General features: G+C 35.9%; 1 protein-coding gene across 2 annotated transcripts in view; it reads right to left on the bottom strand.

The window, feature by feature from the left end:
* COL6A5 (collagen type VI alpha 5 chain) overlaps positions 1 to 14,689 on the bottom strand; it is a 139,675-nt gene extending 124,986 nt beyond the window's left edge. For both annotated transcript variants that reach the window (XM_057301893.1, XM_057301894.1), the window contains exon 1: positions 14,399 to 14,689. The gene's annotated coding sequence lies outside the window, so the exon portion shown is untranslated. The remainder of the gene's footprint in view (positions 1 to 14,398) is intronic.
* Between the last annotated feature and the right edge of the window lie 12,353 nt (positions 14,690 to 27,042).

Genomic DNA, 27,042 nt, shown 5'->3' with positions numbered 1-27,042 from the left:
AGAATCCAAGAATAAATCAGAAGTTTTACCCTAAATGTGTAAATTATTATCACTTTATTAAAACTTCAATAGCAAAATTATTAAAAATTGGCATTAGAGTACAAGAACAATATTCTCAGCACTGGTACCTGCTGGATTGTTCTTGAAGCCACTGCATTACATTTACGCCACACTAAGCAGATGCTCGTTTGCAGCTGATGTCTAGGAAGAGCATGTTATTTGGAGATCTATTGGGGATTTTTCCCGTAAAACTTCCTTTTTTTCTTCATTCTCTTTATATTCTTTCTGGTGTTCGGTATGAAAATGATTTAATATAAATATTGGTTATTTGGTAATTTTCCTTGTCTTAAAATTTTGAGCTGATGTAGTTGTCATTCCCCCATAACAAACGGTCATGAATTGTGAACAATTTAAAAGTAGAATTTTTCTTGAAAATTAATGGTCTAGGTGGAAGTAAATAACTAAAAATAAAATCCACTTCATAAAGATAACTTTCTGTAATATCATGAGTGCTAATATACTAAGCTAAACTTTTCTGTAAAGAAAAAGTAAGTAAATATTTCAGGCTTTGTAGGCCAGACCGTCTCCAGGACAAATATACTACTCAATTTTGCCCTTCCAAAAGCAGCCACAGAAAATATGTAAACAAACAAGCATGACTGCAGAAGCACCTATGACTTCTGCGGGTCCTACACACTTTTGCCTTATGGGATCCTCTCATAATAAAATGAATTAAAAAATTATTTTTGCTGTAGGTCCTATACACTTTTGCTTTATAGGATTCTCTTACCATAATAAAATAAATTAAAAATTGTTTTTGATATAACTTTAAGTACTTTAAAATTTAATTTATTTCTGTTTTAGGCAAAATTTAATAGACTTATGAGTCCTAAAAATTACATTTTTTTCCTTGTGTGAGAAAAAATTAAACAATTTTTGACCTAAATATTCATTTTTCTTCTAATTTTTTTTAAATTAAACATTTCATAGGCTTCTAAAAAACTGTGCCTAATGGATAAATTGGCCCTGCATGGCTGTGCTCCAACAAAACTTTATTAGGTGGCAAGTTGTTAAACCCGCACAAAACAATTATACATGTTTAGTATTGTTATATAATCTCTATTATTCTGCCTGGCATTGTTTCTTAAATTTTAAAAACAATTGATGGCTCAAATATTCTTCCTAAATGTACCTACCTCATTTATACTGTATTAATAATCATATTAACTGTCAATCTATTTCTATATGTATTTAACCATTTGAAAGTCCTTAAAAATTGTCACAGACTGGATTGACCACACTAGTTGAAATCAACATCCATTCTGATTAGTCAATGCCTACTCATTGTTGACTATTTTTAATATAACTCTTGTATCTACTTCATTCATCTTAACAGCTGCATAGTACTCCTTTATATCAATGTTTATTTAACCAATTCTTTATAAATAGATATTTAGATTGTTTCCACCTTTTTAACAATTCCAAACAATGTTGCAATAAACAACATTGCACAGTGGAAGAAGTATTATATTTCTAAAGGATCACTTACTACGAATGGAAATTTGGGGTCAAAAGGAATGTATATCTAAAATTATGGCCAATATTAGACAACTGCAGCAAAAAGGTATGCCAAATCATATTTTCCCTCAGGAACATATGGAAGTCCTTATTTCCCCACACTCTCACAACATACTTTTGAAGTTTTGGAATCCTGATTGGGGGGAAAAAATTCCACATTACCACATGGCTCTTTGAATTTGCATTTCTATAATTACTAGTTAGATTGGGAAAGGTATTTTTCTATGAACTGTACACTTAAGATTTTTGACCATTTTGCCTGTGAGTGCTTGTCTTTGCATTTATTTTTATGTGCTCTTGATATATTATGAATATACACAGTCCTAGATGTTTTATATTTGTTGCTATTATAAATTGAATCTTTTCTCTTACTCATGTTACTAAATTATTTATATTGACCACTTTGCTGAACTTTCTTGTTGGCTTGCTTAGACTTTTCCAGTATATTCTCATTTTAAATAAAAATAACAATAATTTTGCCTTCCCCTTTCTCAATGTATATAACTTATATTATTACATTTACCAGAACTTCAACAAAGTGGTTAAAGAGTGGTGTTGATAATGTTCCTAACTTAATGGTAATTTTTTTTTTTTTTTTTTTTTTTTTTGAGACTGAGTCTTGCTCTGTCACCCAGGCTGGAGTGCAGTGGCGCAATCTCGGCTCACTGCAAGCTCCGCCTCCCAGGTTCACGCCATTCTCCTGCCTCAGCCTCCCAAGTAGCTGGGACTACAGGCGCCTGCCACCACGCCCGGCTAATTTTTTGTATTTTTAGTAGAGACGGGGTTTCACCATGTTAGCCAGGATGGTCTCGATCACCTGACCTCGTGATCCGCCCGCCTCAGCCTCCGAAAGCGCTGGGATTACAGGCATGAGCCACCATGCTCGGCCAGTTAATAGTAATATTTTAAGTGTTTTCTTCATTACACATGTTATGATGGCAGTTGGTTTGTAATATATATTTCTAATTATGTTAAAATATTTCTTCTTATTTTAACCTAAGATTTAAGAAAATCAAGAATAGCTGCTAAATTTTACCTTGCCAAATACCTTTTCAGCACCTACTACAATGATCACATATGCTTTTTCTTTTCAAATATAACCATATATTGAACTTTATTTACAAAATATTAGTGAATAGAGTTATTAATATTGAATGATTTTTGCTTTTCTAAAATAAATTCCACTTCATTATCCTACATTTCCTTTTATGTGCTGTTGAATTTTACTTGCTAATATTTGATTCGGGAATTTTGCATTATTGTTCAAAGGTGAGAATGTCTGTTATTTTTGTGTGTGTGAGCTATCTTTGCCAGGTATCAATCATGTTGGATTCATAAAAATGATCTGGAAGCTTTTCTTCTTTCTCTTTGTTCTAAACATTTTAAGTGACAGAGCAATTGCCAGTTATTGGGAGTTTTGAAAGGAATTACCCATATACCGACAAGGCCAAAAGTGTCAGCTTTCAGCAATTCTCAGTTCCTTCCAGGTTACCAGCCACTTAGATTTTCTGTTGCTTCTTTAGTTAGATTTTGCAGTTATCATTCATGTGCCCTCCTATCATTTTCCATTTCATCCTGGTTTCAAATTGTTTATTGTAAAGTCAAATAAATTATTCCCCCTTTTTTTCTACTCTCTAGGGTTATGTCTAATTTCTCATTCATAGAGAATACATTTGTTTTCATTCTTCCTTTTTGTCTGGATTATGGTAACTAGTAAATTATACTGTTTACTGTGAGTTTTTCCCAAAAGACATTTTTCATTTACTAATCAATTCTTTTGGTATTCTTTGTCTTAATTCTCAATTTTCTGTGTTTATTTTTACTTCATTCTATTTTACATAGGTTTGTTTTGCTTTACCCCTAACTTGTTGAATTGAATGATTAATCCATTTCTATTCTTTCCTATGTGGTAATAAGAGCTTTTTGAGGCAACGCATTTTCCTGAGTACAGCATCAGCTTTGACATGCAAGCCTGTTCATCATTACTACAGGCCAGATATTTCTCAATTATGGTTTGAAATTTTTCAAGTGACTGCATTTTCAATTTCTTCAACTGAAAATCAAGAGATTTTCCATTTTGATTTGTTTTATTGGAGTTGTTTTATTTTTCAGTGTGAATGTAGCTCTTTTATTAGTTACTTTTGGTTTTAATGCATTGTGGTTAGAGAATGTAGTCTGTACTCTTTTCTGGAATATGTCAAAGTTTCCCCTATATATAACCTAGTATATATTAGGTCGGTGCAAAAGTAATTGAGGTTTTTGCTATTACTTTTACTTTTAATGGCAAAACCGCAATTACTTTTGTACTGACCTAATATAACGCTCAGTTTTTGAAATGCTTAATAAATGCTAGAAAAGAAACAATATTTGCTCCTGATGATAGAGTTCATTATTAGTCTATTAGTTCATCTTTATTTATTTTTGCCTATCTTAACTCTCAAGGACTAATATGAGTGTCTCAACATTTCCCCTACAACCGTATTTTCATCAATTCTCTTATTTCCTGCAGTTTCTGCTTTATGCATTTCTACACCATGCTAGTTATTTCATAAGGTTTATGACAGTTATCTCTTCAATGTGGAACATATTCATAACTTGTTTACCATGATTATCTGACTTTTGATTATCGCTTGCGCCATCACTGTCTGCTTCGGCCCACTGTTGTATCCTCAATTTCTGTCGGTACCTGGTCAATACTTAAAACTTCATAAATGTTGGTTGAAAAAAAGAAGATGCAAAAAAAAGGAAGAGAGGGCAGAAAAAAGTATGCACTACACCTCAATTTAATATAGTTTTTATTGACCTCAACATTTTCTGATATAACATCATAAACCCTGCTTCCTCTTGGGTAGTATGTCTTTTATAAGCAACTTAATGTCAATTATCAAATCTCTTTTGTTTTGGTTATATCTATTGTAGACAGTGTGTGGCTGGATTCAGCTTTTTGATCAGATCTGTGATTCCTTTTTTTTTAAAGTAAGGACTTAAACTCTTTCTATTTTATATTATAAAATATATGTTTGGGCTTATGTCTGTCATCTCTTTTAAATACATAATTCTTTACTTTCCACTACTATTTGTTTTGTTTAATTTATTTTGCTTTATCACGTTTCCACTCATTTTCTATTTCCCTTTCATTAATCATTAACTTTATGTGTGTGGGTATATATATTTTTTATTTTACTAGTTTACCCTAAGTGTGTGTGTGTGTGTAAAATTTTACTAGTTTACCCTAAGTATTTGAGAGGTGTATATATCTCTCTCTAATTTTCACTCAGGGTAAACTGGTAAAATAATTTATAAATAAAATGTTTTAACTTATATTTCCAAATTCATCAACTTTAGAAATAAAATAATATTGATAACTTCCACCTATGAAAGATAAAATTAGTCTGCTTACTTTTCCTTTCTCTTCTTTAATTTTTTTGTTTGTGTTTTATAGGGGCAAGAGGAATCTCTCAATCTATTATCATGAAATTATCTTTTAAACTTTAGGGATTTTTATATCGTAGCTTTTCTTTCAAGAAGTGTAATTCTTGCTTTGTGATTATAATACCACAGTTATTTCAAGTTTATTTTAAAATTTAAATAGAATGTGCACTCCCAGTTTGTATCTATTAGAGGTTTTTAATTTTGATTCCTCTTTTTGCCATATAAAGCAATCCACATCAGCACTATTGGATAGAAACACAATGCAAACTGTGTATGTAATTTTAATTTTTTTGGTAGCACATTAACAAAAGTAAAAAAAAGGTGAAATTAATTAAATAATATATTTTACTTAACCCAATATATCTAAAGTATTACAATTTCTATGTATAACCAATATAAAAATTATTGAGATATTTTACATTTTTTTAATACTAAGTCCTCAAAATCTGCTGTGTATTTTACTTCTATGGCACATCTCAACTCAGTCTAGCTACATTTCAAATGGTCAGTAGCCAATACAGTGAGTGGCTACCATACTGGATAGCACAGCTATAAATCATGGAACACACAGGAAATTACAATATTATTCAGGTCCTTAGCCCATGGCCTTCCATCCCAGAGTCCCAGGCTAAAGAGATCAATGTCTCAGCCTATCATAGTTCTACAAAGCACACCAGCTGTGAAGCTCTGGGCTAGATGACTCTTCAAGTAGTACTTCTAGGAAGTGACTCTTTTAGGAAGTGGTTAATTAAGAAAGTGTTTCTCAAGCTTTAACGTGCGTATGAATTACCTGGGCATCTTATTAAAATGTAGACTCTGATTCAGCAGCTTTGGAGTGAGCCCCGAGTTCTGCATTTTTAATAAGCCCCTAGAGAATGTTGGTTCTCGGAAAACACTTTGAGTAAGAAGGGATTGGGTTCTACATAGTGGGCTTTTGCATACTGAATGATGTATCTGACATTTTTTCAACTTGCTGTCTAGAGCAATCTAAATCACTGCTGTTTAATAGAAATATAACACAAGCCACATATAGAATGTGGCTATAGAAATCTTGGGTCCCATTCATTTCCTTTTCCCGCTAAGGTTCTTATATTAATTGGAACCCACTTTCATTCTCTTCTGGAATCTGATGTTGCTGAGACAATTTATACAGCTAGTGTAATTTATTTTTTCTTTTCCTGCTTGGATATTGTATCCTTTGGCCTTAAATATCATCATGCTAATCCTCCTTCCTTCCTTCTTTCCTTCCCCTTTCTTTCTCTTTCTTCTTTTCTTTTGTTCTTTTCTTTCTTGCTTGCTTGCTTTTCTTGCTTTCTCTACTTCTCTCTTTCTTTTCTTCCCTTATCCAGAACATGGTGAGACTTTTGATCTGTGAATTCAGATTTTCTTTTACTTTGGGAAGGCTTTCATCTAATTCCACATTTCTTTAATTAAAAGATGCGTCTTTTTCACATTTTAATCTTTTTCAACTATAAATATAAGTGACATATTCATTTAATATTTTATGGTTTTCTTCTATTCCTCCAAAATTAATTTTTAAATTGGCGGTGCATCTTGAAATTACTAATAGTTTGAGATCAAAGAAATAAATGTTTTATATTTATTTTCAGTTCCTTTTGTTTTTTTTTTTCAGAAATTTTACTTAGCCCTTTGCTGTTTTTCTGTTGTCTGTTTTTCATTATTATTATACTTTCTTACCACTTCTCTCTCTTTTCTTTGTAGTCTGCATTCTATGTGATTTTTTTCCCAAAGCCATCCTCTAAATCAAAACTCTATTTTTCACAAGATTTACTTATATCTAGCTGCTTCTAATTTAGGTTTTAGTTTTGTAATGGTTTTATTTTCCTTCTGGACTTTCTTGGCTTTGCTTCTCATTCTCTCTTGCATTTCTTTAAGCTCTTGATTTATAGAACTGTGTTGTCTAATGCCTCAAGTTTGGAGTTTTGTTGACTGAAACAATTCTTGATCTTTGTTTTGCACGTAACAAATGCTTCTTTTCTTTGTGGAAGTATTTTTGCATCAGACCCATACTGGTGCTTTTGGGTTTTCTGTGCAGCCTTTGGATATGTGTTTGTGGGAGGAATAAAGTTGAGGAAAGACAGATCCAACAGGGAGTGCTCCTACATGTTTCATATTCATGTTCTTGGCTATTTTGTAGTTTATTGCTATTGAGAATAAAAATGTTCCTCTCATTATAGTTTTAACTGTTCATTGCTACTTTATAAAAGAGCTTTTAATTTTTTCTGGATTTATTTTGCAGTCAGCTATCTTAACATTAGGTTTCATAATTTTCACTTGATGCTCTTATTTACAGTCTATCTGGAACAGCAAACACTTACATGTTTCTTATTATGTGCCAGTCTCTATACTTTGTTTTTTATCTTTACAGTTTCTATATGAGGCAAGTACTCTTAGTTAATGTCACAGAAGAAAGTGATATCAAGCACCCTGCCCAAATTCACAAAGCTAGTAAGTAGTAAAACGCTGATTTGAACTAAGGTAGATGGGCTCTTAAATCATCACCCTGCTGTTTGCAAAATTTGATTATGTTATCTCCTTCTGTCCAAATAATTTTTGGAAAATAATATCACAATGGTTAAAATTAAGTATATATGGTTATCTTTATTATCTCATTTCTTCTACAACTTGCCCCCTCTCCACTAAGGAGATGCACTAGTTGTCAGAAGAGCTAAGGTTTACAGTAGCTCTGTACTAACTGGGTATGTGGCCTTGAGCAACTGTTTATCATTCTGAGCCTCAACTTGATCATGAATGAAGTGATAATAAATACATCTACCCTTTTTACAAACTCTCAAGATTACTGTGGGGTTGAAATATAATCATTTATGTAAACTGCTTTAAAATCTAGATAGAGAGATCATTATTACTCTAATTTCACACCGAGAGTACTTCTCAAAGAATCCAGTTGCCAAGAAGCTTGTTATTATCACTTTCTCTCTACCATCTGCTAGTCTCTAAAACACACACTCTACTACCTACTACCCACAAACATTGCCACTTGCCATTTTCCAAAGAATCTTTTTTTTTTAATACCTTAAGTTCTAGAGTACATGTGCACAATGTGCAGGTTTGTTACACAGGTATACATGTGCCATGGTGGTTTGCTGTATCCATCAACTCATCATTTACATTAGGTATTTCTCCTAATGCTGTCCCTCCCCCAGCCCCACACCCGCCGACAGGCCCCAGTGTGTGATGTTCCCCGCCCTGTGTCCAAGTGTTCTCATTCTTCAATTCCCACCTATGAGTGAGAACATGCGGTGTTTGGTTTTCTGTCCTTGTGATAGTTTGCTGAGGATGATGGATTCCAGCTTTATCCATGTCCCTGCAAAGGACATGAACTCATCCTTTTTATGGCTGCATAGTATTCCATGGTGTATATGTGCCACATTTTCTTTATCCAGTCTATCATTGATGGACATTTGGGTTGGTTCCAAGTCTTTGCTATTGTGAATAGTGCCACAATAAACATACGTGTTCATGTGTCTTTATAGTAGAATGATTTATAATCCTTTGGGTATATACCCAGTAAAGAGACCGCTGGGTCAAATGGTATTTCTAGTTCTAGATCCTTGAGGAATTGCCATACTGTCTTCCACAATGGTTGAACTAATAAACACTCTGACCAACAGTGTAAAAGTGTTCCTATTTCTCCACATCCTTTCCAGCATCTGCTGTTTCCTGACTTTTTAATGATCACCATTCTAACTGGCGTGAGATGGTATCTCATTGTGGTTTTGATTTGCATTTATCTGGTGTCCAGTGATGATGAACATCTTTTCACATGTCTGTTGGCTGCATAAATGTCTTCTTTTAAGAAGTGTCTGTTCATACACTTTGCCTACTTTTTGATGGGGTTGTTTTTTTCTTGTAAATTTGTTTAAGTTCTTTGTAGATTCTGGATATTAACCCTTTATCAGATGGGTAGATTGCAAAAATTCTCTCCCATTTTGTAGGTTGCCTGTTCACTCTGGTGGTAGTTTCTTTTGCTGTGCAGAGGCTCTTTAGTTTAATTAGATCCCATTTGTCTATTTTGGCTTTTGTTGCCATTGCTTTTGGTGTTTTAGACATGAAGTCCTTGCCCATGCCTATGTCCTGAATGGTATTGCCTAGGTTTTCTTCTAGGGATCTTATGGTTTCAGGTCTAACATTTAAATCTTTAATCCATCTTGAATTAATTTTTGTATAAGGTGTAAGGAACGGGTCCAGTTTCAGCTTTCTACATATGGCTAGCCAGTTTTCCCAGCATCATTTATTAAATAAGGAATCCTTTCCCCATTGCTTGTTTTTCTCAGGTTTGTCAAAGATCAGATGGTTGTCGATGTGTGGTGTTATTTCTGAGGCCTCTGTTCTGTTCCATTGGTCTATATCTCTGTTTTGGTACCAGTACCATGCTGTTTTGGTTACTGTAGCCTTGTAGTATAGTTTGAAGTCAGGTAGTGTGATGCCTCCAGCTTAGTTCTTTTTGCTTAAGATTGTCTTGGCAATGCAGGCGCTTTTTTGCTTCCATATGAACGTTAAAGTAGTTTTTTTCCAATTCTGTGAAGAAAGTCATTGGTAGCTTGATGGGGATGGCATAGAATCTATAAATTACCTTGGGCAGTATGGCCATTTTCACGATATTGATTCTTCCTATCCATGAGCATGGAATGTTCTTCCATTTGTTTGTGTCCTCTTTTATTTTGTTGAGCAGTGGTTTATAGTTCTCCTTGAAGAGGTCCTTCACATCCCTTGTAAGTTGGATACCTAGGTATTTTATTCTCTTTGAAGCAATTGTGAATGGGAGTTCACTCGTGATTTGGCTCTCTGTTTGTCTGCTATTGGCATATAGGAATGCTTGTGATTTTCACACATTGATTTTGTATCCTGAGACTTTGCTGAAGTTGCTTATCAGCTTAAGGAGATTTTGGGCTGAGACAATGGGGTTTTCTAAATATGCAATCATTTCATCTGCAAACAGGGACAATTTGACTTCCTCTTTTCCTAATTGAATACCTTTTATTTCTTTCTCTTGCCTGATTGCCCTGGCTAGAACTTCCAACACTATGTTGAATAGGAGTGGTGAGAGAGGGTATCCTTGTCTTGTGCCGCAAAGAACCATTCTTGTCCTGCATCCATGTAGCAGATTCTAGTTGCCTACCCAACATTCTGATACTCCCAATTCTCTCCTTCTATATTAACAGAACTCCTATGTTGATTGATGAGGCAATGTACTCAGCTATGAAAATACATCTCCAAACCTTCTTTGTAGCTAAGGTTAGCCAATGAGATATATGCGGAAGATGGATTACCCAGCAGGAAAGTAGGTATTTTTGCACTATCCCCATTCCTTCTTCTTACTACACTAAATACAGATATAACATTTAGAGCTCCAACTGCCATCTTGGGACCATAAGACAATCTTACAGATAAGAGTTCCATGCCAAGAAGGTAGAATAGAAAGGTAGGAAGAAGCCTGGGCTACTAATAACCATGTACTGCCTACCTGTGGACTTATTTTACACAAGGAAAATATTAGCGTATGACTTGTTTAAGCCACTGTTTTTGGGTCTGCTATTACTTGCAGCTGAATATAATCATAATTCATATAATCTAGAGAGATATATGCACAAGAATACACATTTAAAGCACTTAGCAATATTCATATGTAAATAAATAATTGGTGATTAAAATATAAGAAAATTATAAATTGGTTATCTATGAATTAAAGAGGTCCTGCAAGACCCTTCTTAGGCAATGTTTTTATGTATCACTAGATTATTACATTATGATTTACTTAAATTTTTGTCTGTTTCCTGATTGTTAAAAGACTGCCCTAGGTGATTAGCTACAAAATTACAATAATCATAACTACTAGCATACATTTAATACATACTCACTATGTGCAAAGCATTTTACATAATAATCTCTAATTCTCACTTTAATTATATAAGTTAGCTATAATTATACCCATACCACAGATGAAGAAACTAAGGCTCAAAGAGTTAGCATAGCTTGCCCAAGGGCTTGCAGTCTCTACAAAGATGGTGTTCTTCCGTTGCACTACGGTGCCTTTCTGAAACTCTAATTCCATTATTCCATTCTCTTCATGTTTCTTATTATTTTCCAAAATAATAATTAATTAACCAAGTGACTTATTTCATCTTGAGAGAGAACGTTTGAGGTGTCACCTGGGACAATCAAATAATGTGGAACGTTACATTGGCCTTTCAGAGACCAAGTCTTGAGTTACAGTACCATCCCAAAGAGTGGCTTGATGGATGAGAATTCAAATAGGGAGTATTAGAATATTGGGTAGGCAATTAGAAATCTGCAACATGAATACAGGACAAGAATGGTTCCTTGAACTTAAACAAATTCACAACAAAAAAACAACCCCATCAAAAAGTGGGTGAAGGATATGAACAGACACTTCTCAAAAGAAGATATTTATGTGGCCAAAAACATAAAAAAAAGCTCATCATCACTGGGCATTAGAGAAATGCAAATCAAAACCACAATGAGATACCATCTCATGCCAGTTAGAATGGCGATTGTTAAAAAGTCAGGAAACAACAGATGCTGGAGAGGATGTGGAGAAATAGGAACACTTTTACACTGTTGATGGGAGTATAAATTAGTTCAACCATTGTGGAAGACAGTATGGCGATTCCTCAAGGATCTAGAACCAGAAATACCAATTGACCCAGTGATCTCATTACTGGGTATATATCCAAAGGATTATAAATCATTCTACTATAAAGATACATGCACACATATGTTTATTGAAGCACTATTTACAAATAGCAAAGACTTGGAACCAACTCAAATGCCCATCAACGATAGACTGGATAAAGAAAATGTGACACATATACACCATGGAATACTATGCAGCCATAAAAAAGAATGAGTTTATGCCCTTTGCAGGGACATGGATAAAGCTGGAATCCATCATCCTCAGCAAACTAACACAAGAACAGAAAACCAAACACTGCATGTTGTCACTCATAAGTGGGAGTTGAACAATGAGAACACCTGGACACAGGGAGGGGAACATCACACACCAGGGCCTGTCGGGGAGTTGGGGGAAAGGGAAGGGAGAGCATTAGGACAAATGCCTAATGCATGTGGGGCTTAAAACCTAGATGATGGGTTGATAGGTGCAGTAAACCACCATGGCACATGTATACCTATGTAACAAACCTGCATGTTCAGCACATGTATCTCAGAACTTAAAGTAAAATTGAAAATAAAAAAGAATGGTTCCTTGGAGAATGGCAAGTGGCAATGGTTGTGGGTAGTGAGTTGTGTGCATGTTAGGGAATAGGCCAGAGGAATTTAGGGAAGTACCATAAAGCACCAGGGATTGATGGGGCAACAAAAATGTTTGCAACTGCCACATGCACCACCAGTCAGCCCTTCCTCATAAAGTAGGCATGCATCTCGTTTTATCTTAGATCCCAACTTTGCCCAGTGCCCAACTCCTCTTCCTTTGCACTTTCTACTTGCTCAGTGTATACTGGATCTGAGATCCTACAAGATTGACAGGGGCATCATCAAAGCAAACTGCAATACCAAGAAAAGTACACATTCCAAGTGAATTTGTGCCCTCCACTCTCAGAGCTGGAGGATTCTGAGTATATGCTCCGGGGTTGAAAATTCTTCCTTTTTGGAAGATGATTTGAACTTGAGGAAGGAAAATCACAACATGAAATACAATACAAACAAGACATATGTGTCAGCCTTACGCTTCATTATAGAAGGATGCTAAGCATATGCTCATTGAATACTTATGAACAATTTCTGCATGTAGCTATGACTCAAGATGGGAAATATTTACAGTTGCAAACTTTATTTTCACAGGCTCATAACATTGCTAGCAATGGCTCCCAATTTTACTGACATTTCCAAAGTTCTTTTCAAACAGAGAGGTGATTAGCTTTTGAAATCTGTGAAAAAGCCTTTTAGATGTTTTAACTTAATATATATATAATAATTAAATATAAAATCATTGTATTGAATGTTTGCTTTAACATATTAATAATAGTTCAATATCATAACCACACAGGGTCCTCCAGGGAACTACTTTAAGATAATGCTAGCAGGTTCCCTATCAAAACCTTACATCCTGCACCCACCCATTGAAGAAAAGGGAAAACTGAGAAATATCTGCAAATAAATTTGCTCCAGAGTCTCCAAATAAGTCAGCAGTGGATTTAGATTTCATATTTTAAGTTAAGCCACTGAAAGGAGAATAATAATAACAACACAAAACCATTCATTCGTCATCAAAGATTAATGGCTCAGGTTCTCAGCAGTGATGAAGAGCCTGCCTCATCTGAAGGAGTTATTTAGAAACTTGGGAATTATCTTCTCTACTTTAATTCATATGAAATCTCAGGATTCCTACTTATTCTATTTGTAAATTGTAGCACTGTAAACTTAAATAGAAAAAATGGAAAAAAATCTTGCAGTGTGAATTTTTTCTTAAGGATTTTTGTTCAGAATTCACAAAGTAAATATATATCTTCCAAGATACCTAGCCTGACACCCTGAGTTAACAATGATTAATTTCAGAACCAGCAGTTGAATACCAAAAAACAAAATAAATGTGATGTATGAAGCACTACATCAACTTGTGATGATCCTGGTAAGAGAAATAACATGCTACCAGCTTGGGGATCCTGAGAGTACAAAATTCCCTCCAGCACTTTGAAAGAACCTTACCTGGAGACTTGCACACAGTACAAACTCAGAAATAGTTCTTGAAGCTCTGAGTGCTGTTCTTAGGAAATCTCAAAGATCACAGTTTCGTTTGGGACAGAATAGAATTCCCACAAACCATGAGTGTTTAGAAGTTATTTTTATAACTGAATACACCCCAGTATCTAATGCCTTTGACTCATTACCTACACACCCATTGCTGTTTATTTGGGGGTTCCTGCATTGGGGTTAGGGGCTCAAATGAAGGACTAAGTGACTTCTAAGGCAGTGGTTCTCAAACTTTAGCTGCATCAGAATCCCGTGGAGGATTGTTAAAATACACATTCCGTATCCCCATTCCCAGAGATTCTGGTTCAACAGGGTTTTGTGGGGTACAGGTTTTGTGGGGTACAGGAATTTGCATTTCTAACAAGTTTCAAGGGGAAGGCGACGCTATTAGTCCTTGCACCACACTTCGGATAGCACTGCTGTAAGGTCCTTTCGAATTCTGAGTCTACCTTTCAGAACCTGTCTTAACCATCTGTAAAATTCCTTAGAGCTCAGATTTGGGGGAGTCAACAGGTGCAAATCACCAGAAAGGAGAATCCTTCTCACATCCACCTGTCTACCCGAGGCTTCCTCCCCCGCCTGCCTCAGGCCCCAAGTCCCCGCACCGCATACTTACCCAGCTTTCCCGGGGTCAGGGGACACTCCGGACCCTGGAAACCGCCCCCAACTCTCCAGAAGAGGCTGCACCGAGCTCCTGAGCGCAGTAACCGCGCGCCTCTCGGGCGCCCGCGGCGCAGTTGGATAGAGCGCGCGCCGGAAGCCCTGGTCCGCGCTGCACAGCTGCAGGTGGATTCCCGGAGCGAACGCCTCGTGCACTGAGAGGCTCTTTTAAGCCGGCGCTGACCCGTGGCCTTGGCCTGGCTCTTCCCTGGGGCTTTTAACTCTTCACAAGTTTTAATGTGAGTGTCCAGAGAGGCTCCAGCTGTTTGCTGGCTTTGTTTCAGAGAAGCCGCCGGCTGCCAAATGAACTTAGGGAGTCAGAATTTCTCAGAAACCAAGGGCAATCTTTACTGGCAGCCGAGCTGCGGTCACTTCTACTACTTAGACAGAGGACTCGCCATTTGGCTCCAAGTTCCCCAATTTCTCAGAGGCAGCCTCCCAGCGAAAATGCCCAAGGAGGAGCAAAGTCCTGGGGGAAGCCCTATAAGAGAAAAAGTAACGCACCCCTGATGCTAAAGGCAGCAGGAGTTTTATCCAGCAACTTCTAGAAAGGGCAGGATGGGGAAATGGAGCAGGCAGCAAAAATGAAGTTGTGATTTTTAGTACATAGATCATAGTGAAGAACTTGGAAAGCATAGACTATTCTTACATGCATGGCTTATTTTTTGTTGGTTTGCATGGACGTGTACTCAGGTTGAGATTTTATATTACATATCTGTATAACACCTGCCAGTAAATGTACTCCTAGCTTGAGTGGTTAAGTTCAATCAATCCATTGCTTCAGCCTGCTAGCTTCTTCAGGCTGTCTGTGAAGACATATGTTACAATTACTTACACTGATGAAAGTTTATTAAAATGTCAAGAGGAAACATAAGACATGGGAGCTCACCCTTGCTCAGCAAGAACCCGATTCTGAGATTGCTTCTGAAGTTAACTAGAAAGTTTCTAAATATGTGTTAGAAAGAATGGGTTGGAAGAATGAAGAGAGGGAAGTGTAATGAGGACTGTCAGGATTTTCTCCTTTTATTATTAAATTTTTTTTTTTTACAAAGAGAACACAAATATGTGTAAACCAAAAACTGTTTGTTTTTTGTTGTTGTTGTTTTTCATTAATAAGAAAAAACTGATGTAAGTTGAAAATGCTTTTTCTAAAAAAAAGTGTATTTTATCTATTTTGAATTCACTTGGAATAATCAGGGTTATGGGGTGTTCTGCACAGAACATCCTGAAATCCTGGATTTGAATGCCAAGACTTGCCCTTCGGTATCAGTGAGTCTCAGATTTGTCCAGGTTTTAACGGAAAATGTTCCATTGGTCACCAGAGTGAAGCACAGAGAGAATCTGTGGGCTGGAATATCAGGAAGCTAGAGTCTGGGGGGACAAAATATACATCTATTTCACATTCATGCCTGGCCCAGGCCGAAACTTTGCTACTATGATGTCCACATACCCTCAGTGTGTATAGATTTATTAATTGAGATGTTCTTCCCCAACCAAGAGTAATACCCTAAGGGAGAAAGAAGGCCTACTTTATACTTCAGGAGAAGGGTGGGGTTTTGCCTTCACAATTAGGGTAATATCCAAATAGTACTGAAGCCAAAAGGAAGTTGTGGGTTTGTGTTTTGGGGGTTCTTTTGTTGTTTAGAAACTTCTCTAGAAAGTATTATTGTAGAAATTTTTTTACTTGCAATATAATTATGATTTAACTTTCACAATCATGAAATAAAAGTGGCTCCAGGAATCTACAACTTTTCCACAGATTTTAACAGTTCCTTTCCTTTCTTCTGCTTATAAAATTGAAACAAGGTTTTCCCTAAATAAATCATAATGTGAAATTTATTCACTATTGAGAACTGCATTTATTCTATTAAGGATATATTAACTTAATTTACTTCAGACAGTAGAAGTTTGGAGTTTAACATCTGAAGGAATTCAGGCACTAAAAGTGCCAACTTTTCAATTTTCTAACAGAATAGAACACAACTGAACTTACTTTATCTGACTTGGGTTTCACTTTCCATTTTCTCTAGAAAATAAAAAGATATTGAATAAAAGAAAAGTAATCCAGAATTTCAAAAGTGTGGAAAAGACATTAAATTTTTTTTCAGGCTTCATCATTAGTTATACTTGCCTTTTATTAACCCAACCTTCATAATCTGTATTTTCTGCAGCTGTTTTAAATAAGAAGATAACATCAGAGTAAAAGATAGCAAATTCTGCTCTACCCTGTACTCGTTGATTCCCATTGGGAAATATTGATGGTATGTCTGCAAATGTGAAAACCGTACTATCAGAAATAGGCAAGATGATTTTGGATGTGAGATGATTTAAATGGAATATGATTAACTTTCTCACTGATGCAATCAGAACTATTAAAAGATAAAATAGCATTTTTCTTACATGTGACTCAATGTCCTTTGGTCATGCCTATATACCAACAGATAAAAAGTTAACAATTAAAATGCATTATCGATAACTGAAGCCAAATACTTTCCTCTCTGTGTACTAAATAATATTGGAATATAGTATACTTTACTTTCTCTATGTTTAAGCCATGCCGAAAATAAGCAAAAATGACTTAGCTACTTGCTTTAAGAAATACTTGCTCCTAATGGACAAGGCTGCGACTAATCAAAGTGGCTTACTTATCTATATCAACCAGATTGCTCTAGAAGACTTGTTTCAACTCCTTCATCTCCCCGTGTCCAACAATTTAAAGCTATCATGTCATGAACTCTGCCAAACCCAAAGAGTTTTCTGTCTTGCAAAACCCACCTGAAATTCACCCAGTCTAGGACCTAAACCCTATAAACATCCTCCCTGAGTTCCTTTCTGAGACACTACTAAGACTGTCAGTGTTGTGTTTACCTTTACTGCAGTAAGTTGGATCAACAGGTTTTTCTGATGGTCTTCTGGAAAACGCAACAGTTGGCAGCACACTGTAGTCATGGCTTATTACTTCATGTTACAGTATCACAGTGGAAGGTGAAGCCAACAGTGTGTGGATGGTTGGGGGTTGTAGAGTCAATAAAACCTTAATGAGAGGGTGACATGAGAGGTGGGTCTGAAAAAGTCCTAAGTTCAACTCTGCAAGACTGGGGAGCCATGTCTCATGAGGAGAAACCCTCCACCTCCAACAGCAATTGGAACCAGAAAGCAATGTCTGTACTGGATATCCATCTGCTTTTTTTTTTGAATTCCTGAAATTACATTCCCTTCCCCCTCCTAGGAAACATTTATTCTATCTCTACAATCCAAAGACAAATGCTGTTTTGCCAGGGTCCCACCTCCCTAGCCACAGTTCTTTGGGGATGGCCCTTGACCCAAGTTTGACCAGTCAGCCCTAGGATCCCAGGTTCAAAAAAACTGGGTTTCCATTCCTCAGAAGATAAATGTGACCCTGAAGGTTGGTGGAAACCACATTCCAGTCACTGTGAAAAAAGTCTATCTAAGGATTAGAGTTGACATGCGGAGAAGAGAGATGGAGAGCTTCAGGGGGTGTCAGAATCTCAAATTCTAGTTATCTTTAATAGTTTGTCCTTCCCTCAAGTTGTGCTCATTGGTGAAGAAATAGCCCTCCTTGGCCTAACCTAATTAGGCTGTGTTTCATTCAATAAAATATAATTGCTATTCGCCTAGTTAATCGTGGTTGTATTAGTGAAACCATATCTTACTCATATTGGTATCTCAGAACCATCTTGAAGTAACTTAAAAATAAAAGAGCACCACAATAGGAAAAGTAAACAGTAATATTATCCATTTCCACTTGAAATAAAGAGCTAACCACAGGAAACTTCAGAATATCTCATGTCCCGCTCAGTGAATGAAGTCACATACTTAAGTACACACCACATACAAGGTTCAACAACCACTGCTAAGCAAGTGGACAAGTTCTCAGTACATCAAGTCACCAAGGAGGGCTTGTAGGAGTAGCTCAAATTTCAAAAAACATGCAATGCCTTAAACCAATGCTGTTGGGATATTAAAATTAATAATGTAAGAAATAGTTAAGGCTAATTTAGTGGTACAAGTTAAATCTTAAAGGAGCCGCCATAACCTGATGGGTTCTGAACCTGTTTTCTGGCTTTTGTTTTATTAGGTTTTGGTGAGGTCAGGCTTCGGATTACATTTTCCCAACTGGATTGTGTCTCAAAGTCAATAGAGAGTTTTTTAAAAAGGCGAATGTATAGGCCCAACCTAAGGCCAATTAATTCAGAATCTCTGGGGAATGGTGTCAGAAATTTGTATATTTTTAGGCTTCAGCATTTATTCATTTGAGCAGGAAGAGTTGAGCAACTCTAGTTCAAAGAAATGATTCACATACTCAAATGTGCAAAACCCTCATTAACAAACCACAATGCCCATTCATTTTGCCCTTGTTATGAGTAGGTCTTTCCACTGAAATCACTTCCATTATGTGAATCCTGTAACTGCTACTTCTACCTTTGAAAATATCCTGAGTGTTTATTATTATTGCTGTCTAACAAATAAACACTGGCTTTGATGTCAAGAATCCAGAGAAACCAATATAGACCTAGCGATTTATATACAAGCAAGTAAAAGATGTAAAAGAAATGCCAAGCTGGGCGTGGTGGCTCACGCCTGTAATCCCAGCATTTTGGGAGGCTGAGGCGGGCGGATCATGAGGTCAGGAGATCAAGACCATCCTGGCTAACATGGTGAAACCCCGTCTCTACTAAAAATACAAAAAATTAGCCAGGCATGGTGGCACACGCCTGTAGTCCCAGCTACTCAGGAGGCTGAGGCAGGAGAATTGCTTGAACCCAGGAGGCAGAGTTTGCAGTGAGTTGAGATTGCACCACTGCACTCTACACTGGGCGACAGAGTGAGACTCCATCTCAAAAGAAAAAAGAAATGCCAAATGCTTTGGGTCCTTTTCTGCTGATTTTACTTGGTACTCTTGGGAAACATTTCCTGTCTAATTTATTGAGTAACTAAGATCTTTGTTTACATATCTGAATTTTTCATTATTCCTTCCTGAATCACCAAACATCTGTCAAGCGTAAGCATGAAATTCTGTAAACATGTCCCTGAAGGATATTAAATAACAAGAAATTTCAAATCCTCAATGTTAATTCTACTGTATACATCCAATTACTAAAAGATACATTGGCAAGATGTTATGACTTGATGCTCACTGTAATTATTCCAGCTGTATACACCTGAAATTTCGGTAGTGTGCTGCCTTCATCCCCTAAAAGGAAAAGCAAGACAAGAAACAATTAGAAAAGCAAATGTGGATAAGTCCATGAGTGTTAGTGTTTTGACCATCACGTAAGTCTGAAAGATGTCTTTAGTGGATGGTTAAGAGTCTTTTGTTGTTGTTGTCCTTGTTAGAAAAGATTTTATAAAAAGATTCCAAATGCTTCTCAAATTCAAATGTGTAGAAAATATAAAACAAATGAAATTTCTGTGACTATCACCCAGAAACTTGGGTGAGAATTTATAAAAATGAAGAAAGTTTTAACAATCAATGTCGTGGTTCAGATTTTACACTTCCAAGGAGCAGTTGAAGTCCTTTTAATTCAATTATATTTTCAACAGCCCAGAGGGACAATTCTAAGACTCTTAAAAATTTTTTTTAATTTGTGGGTACATAGTAGGTGTATATATTTATGGGAAACATAAGATATTTTGGTATAGGCATGCAATATGTAATAATTGCATCAGGATAAATGGGGTATCCATCATCTCAAGCATCTTTCTTTTGTGTTACAAGCAATCCAATTACCCTCTTAGGTATTTTTAAATGTACAACTAAATTATTAATGACTACATAAACAGAACTAAAGACAAAAAACACATGATTATCTCAATAGATGCAGAAAAGGCCTTTGATAAAATTCAAAATCGCTTCATGTTAAAAACTCTCAATAAACTACGTACTGAAGGAACAATCTCAAAATAATAAGAGCTATATATGACAAACACACAGCCAATATCATACTAAATGGGCAAAAGCTAGAAGCTTTCCCCTTGAAAACCAGCACAAGACAAGTATGCCCTCTCCCACCACTCCTATTCAACATAGTATTGGAAGTTCTGGCCAGAGCAATCAGGCAAGAGAAAGAAAAAAGGGGTATTCGAATAGGAAGAGAAGACGTCAAATTATCTTGGTTTTTAGATGACATGATCCTATATCAAGAAAACATCATCTCAGCCCAAAAGCTTCTTAAGCTGATGAGCAATTTCATCAAAGTCTCAGGATACAAACTCAATGTACAAAAATTGCCACCATTCCTATACACCAACAACAGGCAAGCAGAGAGCAAAATTGTGAATGTGTTAGTTTGCTGAGGATAACAGCTACAATTGCTACGAAGAGAATAAAATACCTAGGAATACACCTAATAAGGGAAGTGAAGGACCTCTTCAAGGACAACTACAAACTAATGCTCAAAGATATCAGAGATGACACAAACAAATGGAAAAACATTCCATGCTCATGGATAGGAAGAATCAATATCATGAAATGGTCATCCTGCCCAAAGCAATTTATTGATTCAGTGCTATTCCCATTAAACTACTGTTGACATTCTTTACAGAATTAGAAGAAACTATTTAAAACTTCATATGAAACAAACAAACAAAAAATCCTGAATAGCCAAGACAATTCTAAGCAGAAAGAACAAAGCTGGATGCATCATGCTACCCAATTTCAAACTATACTACAAGGCTACAGTAACCAAAACAGCATGGTACTTGTACAAGAACAGACACATAGACCAGAACAGAATAGAGAACCCAGAAATAAGACCACACACCTACAACTATCTGATCTTCAACAAACCTGACAAAAAAAAAGCAATGAGGAAAGGACTCCCTATTCAATAAATGGTGCTGAGAGAACTGGCTAGCTATATGCAGAAAATTGAAACTGGACCCTTTCCTTGCACCTTATATAAAAATTAACTCAAGATGGATTAAAGACTTAAATGTAACACACAAAACTATAAAAAACCCTGGAAGAAAATCTAGGCAATATCATTCAGGACATAGGTGAAGCAAAGTTTTTATGAAGACACCAAAAGTAAGTGCAACAAAAGCAAATATTGACAGTTGGGATCTAATTAAACTAAAGAGCTTCTGCACAGCAAAAACAAAACAAAAACTATCATCAGAATGAACAGACAACTTACAGAATGCGAGAAAATTTGTGCCATTTATCCATCTGACAAAGGTCTAATATCCAGAGTCTACAAGGAATTTAAACAAATTTACAAAAAAAAAAAAAACTCCATTAAAAAGTGGGCAAAGGACATGAACAGACACTTCTCAAAAGAAGACATTCATGTGGCCAGCAAACATATGAAAACAAGCTCAACGTTACTGATCATTAGAGAACTGAACATCAAAACCACAATAAGATACCATCTCATGCCAGTCAGAATAGCAATTATTAAAAAGTCAAGAAGCAATAGATGCTGGTGAGGCTGCAGAGAAAAAGAAACACTTTTACACTGTTGGTGGGAATGTAAATTAGTTCAACCACTGTGGAAGGCAGTGTGGTGATTCCTCAAAGATCTAGAAGCAGAAATACCATTTGACCCAGCAATCCCATTACTGGGAATATAAATCATTGTGTTGTAAAGATACACTCATGCATATGTTCACTGAAGCATTATTCACAATAGTAAAGACATGGAATCAACTGAAATGCCCATCGATGATAGACTGGATAAAGAAAATGTGGTACATATACATCATGGAATACTATACAGTCACAAAAAAGAATGAGATCATGTCCTTTGCAGGGACATGGATGGAGCTGGAAGCTGTTATCCTCAGCAAACTAACACAGGAACAGAAAACCAAACACTGCATGTTCTCACTTATAAGTGGGACCTGAATGATAACAGATGGACACATGGAGGGGAATAACACACACTGGGGCCTATTGGGCGTGAGGTGGGGAGTGGGAAGGAGAGCATCAGGAAGAATAGCTAATGGATACTGGGTTTAATACCTAGGTGATGGGTTGATCTGTGCAGCAAACCACCATGGCACGCATTTACCTATTTAACAAACCTGCACATTCTGCACATGTACCCTGGAACTTTAAAAGTTGAAGAAAAAAAATATATTTATACGTATATAAGCCTGGAGTGGTGGCTCACTCCTGTAATCCCAGCACTTTGGGAGGCCAAAGGCGGGGGGATCATCTGAGGTCAGGAATTCTGAGACCAGCCTGGCCAACATGGTGAAACCCTGTTGCTACTAAAAATACAAAAATTAGCCAGGTGTGATGGTGCACGACTGTAATCCCAGCTACTTGGGAGGCTGAGGCAGAAGAATCACTTGAACCTGGGAGGCAGAGGTTGCAGTGAACTGAAATCGCACCACTGCACTCCAGGCTGGGCGACAGAGCTAGACTCCATCTCAAAAATTAAATTAAATTAAATTAAAATAGGCAGAAATAATTATTAGTGACTATAATCACCTTGTTGTGCTATCAATACTAGTTCTTTTTCATTGTTTCTATTTTTTGCACCAATTAACCATCCCCACTTCCTCCACCCCCACTACCCTTCCCAGCTTCTGATAATCTGGTAATCATCTTTCTACTCTCTATCTCCATGAGTTCAATTGTTTTAATTTTTTGCTCACACAAAGTTTGTTTTTCTGTGCCTGGTTTATTTCCAGTTCCATCCATGTTGTTGCAAATGACAGGATCTCATTCTTTTTTATGGCTGACTGGTATTCCATTGTGGGTATGTACCATATTTTCTTTATCCATTTGTCTGTTGATGGACATTTAGGTTGCTTCCAAATCTTGGCTATGGTGAATAGTGCTGCACAAAAACGTGGGAGTGCAGATATCATTTCAATATACTGATTTCCTTTTCTTTGGGTTTATACTAAGCAGCGGGATTGCTGGATTGTATAGTAGCTCCATTTTTAGTTTTTTGAGACAACCTCCCATTCTGTAGGTTGTCTCTTCACTTTGTTGATTGTTTCCTTTGCTGTGCAGAAGCTTTTTCACTTGATGTGATCCCATTTGTCCATTTTTGCTTTGGTTGCCTGTGCTTGTGGGGTATTACTCAAGAAACCTTTGCCCAGGCCAATGTCCTGCAGTGTGTCCGCAATGTTTTCTTTTAGTATTTTTATAGTTTGAAGTCTTAGATTTAAGTCTTTACTCCATTTTGATTTGATTTTTGTATATGATGAGAGATAGGGGTCTAGTTTCATTCTTTTGCATATGGATATTCAGTTTTCCCAGCACAATTGATTAAAGAGATTGTCTTTTCCCCAATGTATGTTCTTGGCACTTTTGTCAAAAATGAGTTTACTACAAATAGATGAATTTGTTTCTGGGTTTTCTATTCTGTTCCATTGGTCTATGTGTCTGTTTATAATGCCAGTACCATGCTGTTTTTGTTACTATAACTCTATAGTATAATTTGAAGTAAGGTAATGTTATTCCTCCAGTTTTGTAGTTTTTTCTCAGGATAGCTTTGGCTATTTTGGGTCTTTTGTGGTTCCATATGAGTGTCTGGATTGTTTTCTCTATTACTGTGCAGAATGTCTTTTGTATTTTGATAAACATTGCATTGAATCTATAGATTGCTCTGGGTAGTATGGGCATTTAACAATATTGATCCTTCCAATCCACAGCATGGAGTGTTTTTCCATTTTTTTGGTGTCCTCTTCAATTTCTTTCATTAATGTTTAACAGTTTTCACTGCATAGATCTTTCATTACTTTGATTAAGTTAATTCCTAGGGGTTTATTTGTAGCTATTGTAAATGGGATTATTTTCTTGATTTCTTTTTCCAATTGTTTGCTATTGGCATGTAGAAATTCTACCAATTTTGTTTGTTGATTTTGTATTCTGCAACTTTACTGAATTTGTTGATCACTTCTAATAGCTTTGTGGTGGAGTCTTTAGGTTTTTCCAAATATAAGGTCATATCATCTGCAAACAAAGATAATTTGACTTTGTCCTATCTGATTTGGATGTCCTTTATGTCTGATGCTCTAGCTAGGACTTTTAGTTCTATGTTGAATAACAGTGGTGAAAGTGGACATCCTTGTCATGTTCCAGATCTTAAAGGAAAGGCTTTCAGTTTTTTTCTCATTCAGTATGATACTAGCTGTGGGACTGTCATATATAGCTTTTATTATGTTGAGATATGTTCCTTTTTATACATTCCTGTGATAAATCCTACTTGTTGATGATGAATGATCTTTTTAACGTGTTGTTGAATTGGTTTGGTAGTATTTTTTTGAGGATTTTTGCATCAATATTTATCAAGGATATTGCCCTATAGTTTCCCTTTTTTTTTGGTGTGTCTTTTTCTGGTTTTGGTATCAGGATAATACTGGCCTTGTTGAATGATTTTGGAAGTATTTCCTTTTCCTCTATTTTTTCTGAGTAGTTTGAGTAGAACTGGTATTAGTTCTTCTTTAAATGTCTGGTAGAATTTAGCAGTGAAACCATCAGGTCCTGGGCTTTTCTTCACTGAGATATTTTTTATTACAGCTTTGATCTCATTACTTATTTGTCTGTTCAGGTACTGGATTTCCTCATGGTTCAACCTTGGTAGAATGTATGTGTCTAGGAATTTATTTATTTCTTCTAGATTTTCCAATTTATTGGCATATTGTTGCTCAGAGTAGCCACTAATGATCCTTTGAATTTCAGTGGTATCAGTTGTAATGTCTTCTTTATTCATTTCTGATTTTATTTATTTTGGTCTTCTCTCTCTTTTTCTTAGCCTGGCTAAAACTTTGTCAATTTCCATTTATCTTTTCAAGAAACCAACTTTTCATTTCATTAATCTTTTGTATTGTTTCTTCATTTTGATTTTATTTATTTCCACTCTGAACTTTATTATTTCTTCTACTAATTTGGGGTTTGGTTTGCTCTTGCTTTTCTAGTTTTTGAGATGCATCATGAAGTTATTTATTTGAAGTTTTTCTTTTTTGATGTAGATGCTTATAGCTTATATCTGTAAACTAGCTATAAACTTCCCTCTTAGTACTGCTTTTGCTGTATCTCTTAGGTTTTGGTATGTTGTGTTTCCATTATCATTTGTTTCAAGAAATTTTTCTATTTCCTTCTTAATTGAAACACTCTTTTACTCCTGACTGAAGAGCAGAATCCTCTGCTGGGCGGGTACTCTTGACCACCACCCACTTCACCAAATCAATGGGGTTTGTGTAATGACAGTGACAACTGATTTTGCTTATACAGAGACCACACAGTGAGGAACCCAAGGGTTGTACTGACAACATCTCTTCAGAGGAAAACCACACATTAGAAAACATTTATTCATCATGTCCACATGTGGTTCCATAATAAGACAATTTATTTGACTTTTTAAAATTTAAGATGGTAGAGCTCATGTCAAGCATTCTTACCATAGTATGTATAAATAAATAAATACATACATACATACATAAAAAATATTCTTGCTACGTTGTGGTTGGGGTTTTCAGAAATTTTCTAATCCGGAAGATAATAAGTTATTTTCATGAATCAAGACAAATGAGAGTTTTATCTAAGCCCTCCTAACTGAACAAACAAGATGTAGTTTTATGGACACTTAGTAAAGGGAGACTCCATCTCAAAAAAAAAAAAAGGAAAGAAAGAAAGAAAAGAAAAGCTCTCTTGCATCTGATTTTCTCCTTACTAGTATTGGAAATGTCAATGACCATGATTCCTATAACCAAATGTCTTGAATATTATTCAATATCTCAAGACTTTGCTGATTAGGTCTTCTGAGCAATGCTATCTAACTTCAGTAGGCCTTCATTGCCATTTCACAAGCTTCTTATTTGTTCTATTCTGATTTTACTGAATTTACCACATCTATTTCAAACTTTTCTGTACCAATCAATCTCTTAAACTCCACACCCTCTTTGTCAATTTCCTAATAAGAAATAGTAGCAAACAATATTGGCTTCCTACTCAAAATTCAGTATGCCATTCTTCTTCACTAGCAGTGTTTGAGTTTTGTTCAAGTATCTACGTTCTGTGTGGCATTGTACTTAGGGAAATTGACCATATTGCCAACTCAGTTTAAACCAAGTAGTTTATGTTAGTCCTATTCTTGCCAGTGGGCATGTGAAATTCTTCTAGCCAATTATACACAAAGGAAGATCCAAACATTTTTTCTTTTTATTTATACACCCTGTGGTAAGAACACTTGATATGAGCTCCACCTTCTTAAATTTTTAAGTGCACAATATGGTATCAGTAACTATAGGCATAATGTTGTACAGCAGATCTCCAGAAATTACTCATCTTGCATAACTGAAACTTTATACCCCATTTCCTCCTCCTCACAAGCCCCTGGCAACCACCATTCTATTCTCCATTTCTATGTGTTTTACTATTTTAGATACTTCATAAAATAGAATTATACAGTATTTGTCCCTCTGTGATTGATGTATTTCATTTAGCATAATGTTCTTTAGGTTCATCTATGTTGTCACATATTGCAGGATTTCCCTTTCTTTTAGAGCTGAATAATATTTCATTGTATGTATATACCTCATTTTCTTTATCCATTCATTATTGACAGACATTTAGGATGTTTCCAGATCTTGACTATTGCGAATAATGCCTCAACA

This window comes from Pan paniscus, chromosome 2 (assembly GCF_029289425.2).
Source record: "Pan paniscus chromosome 2, NHGRI_mPanPan1-v2.0_pri, whole genome shotgun sequence".
NCBI classification, from domain to species: Eukaryota; Metazoa; Chordata; class Mammalia; order Primates; family Hominidae; genus Pan; species Pan paniscus.
The sequence above is the reverse complement of the archived record's forward strand: the minus strand, read 5'-3'. Positions and strand labels throughout refer to the sequence as shown.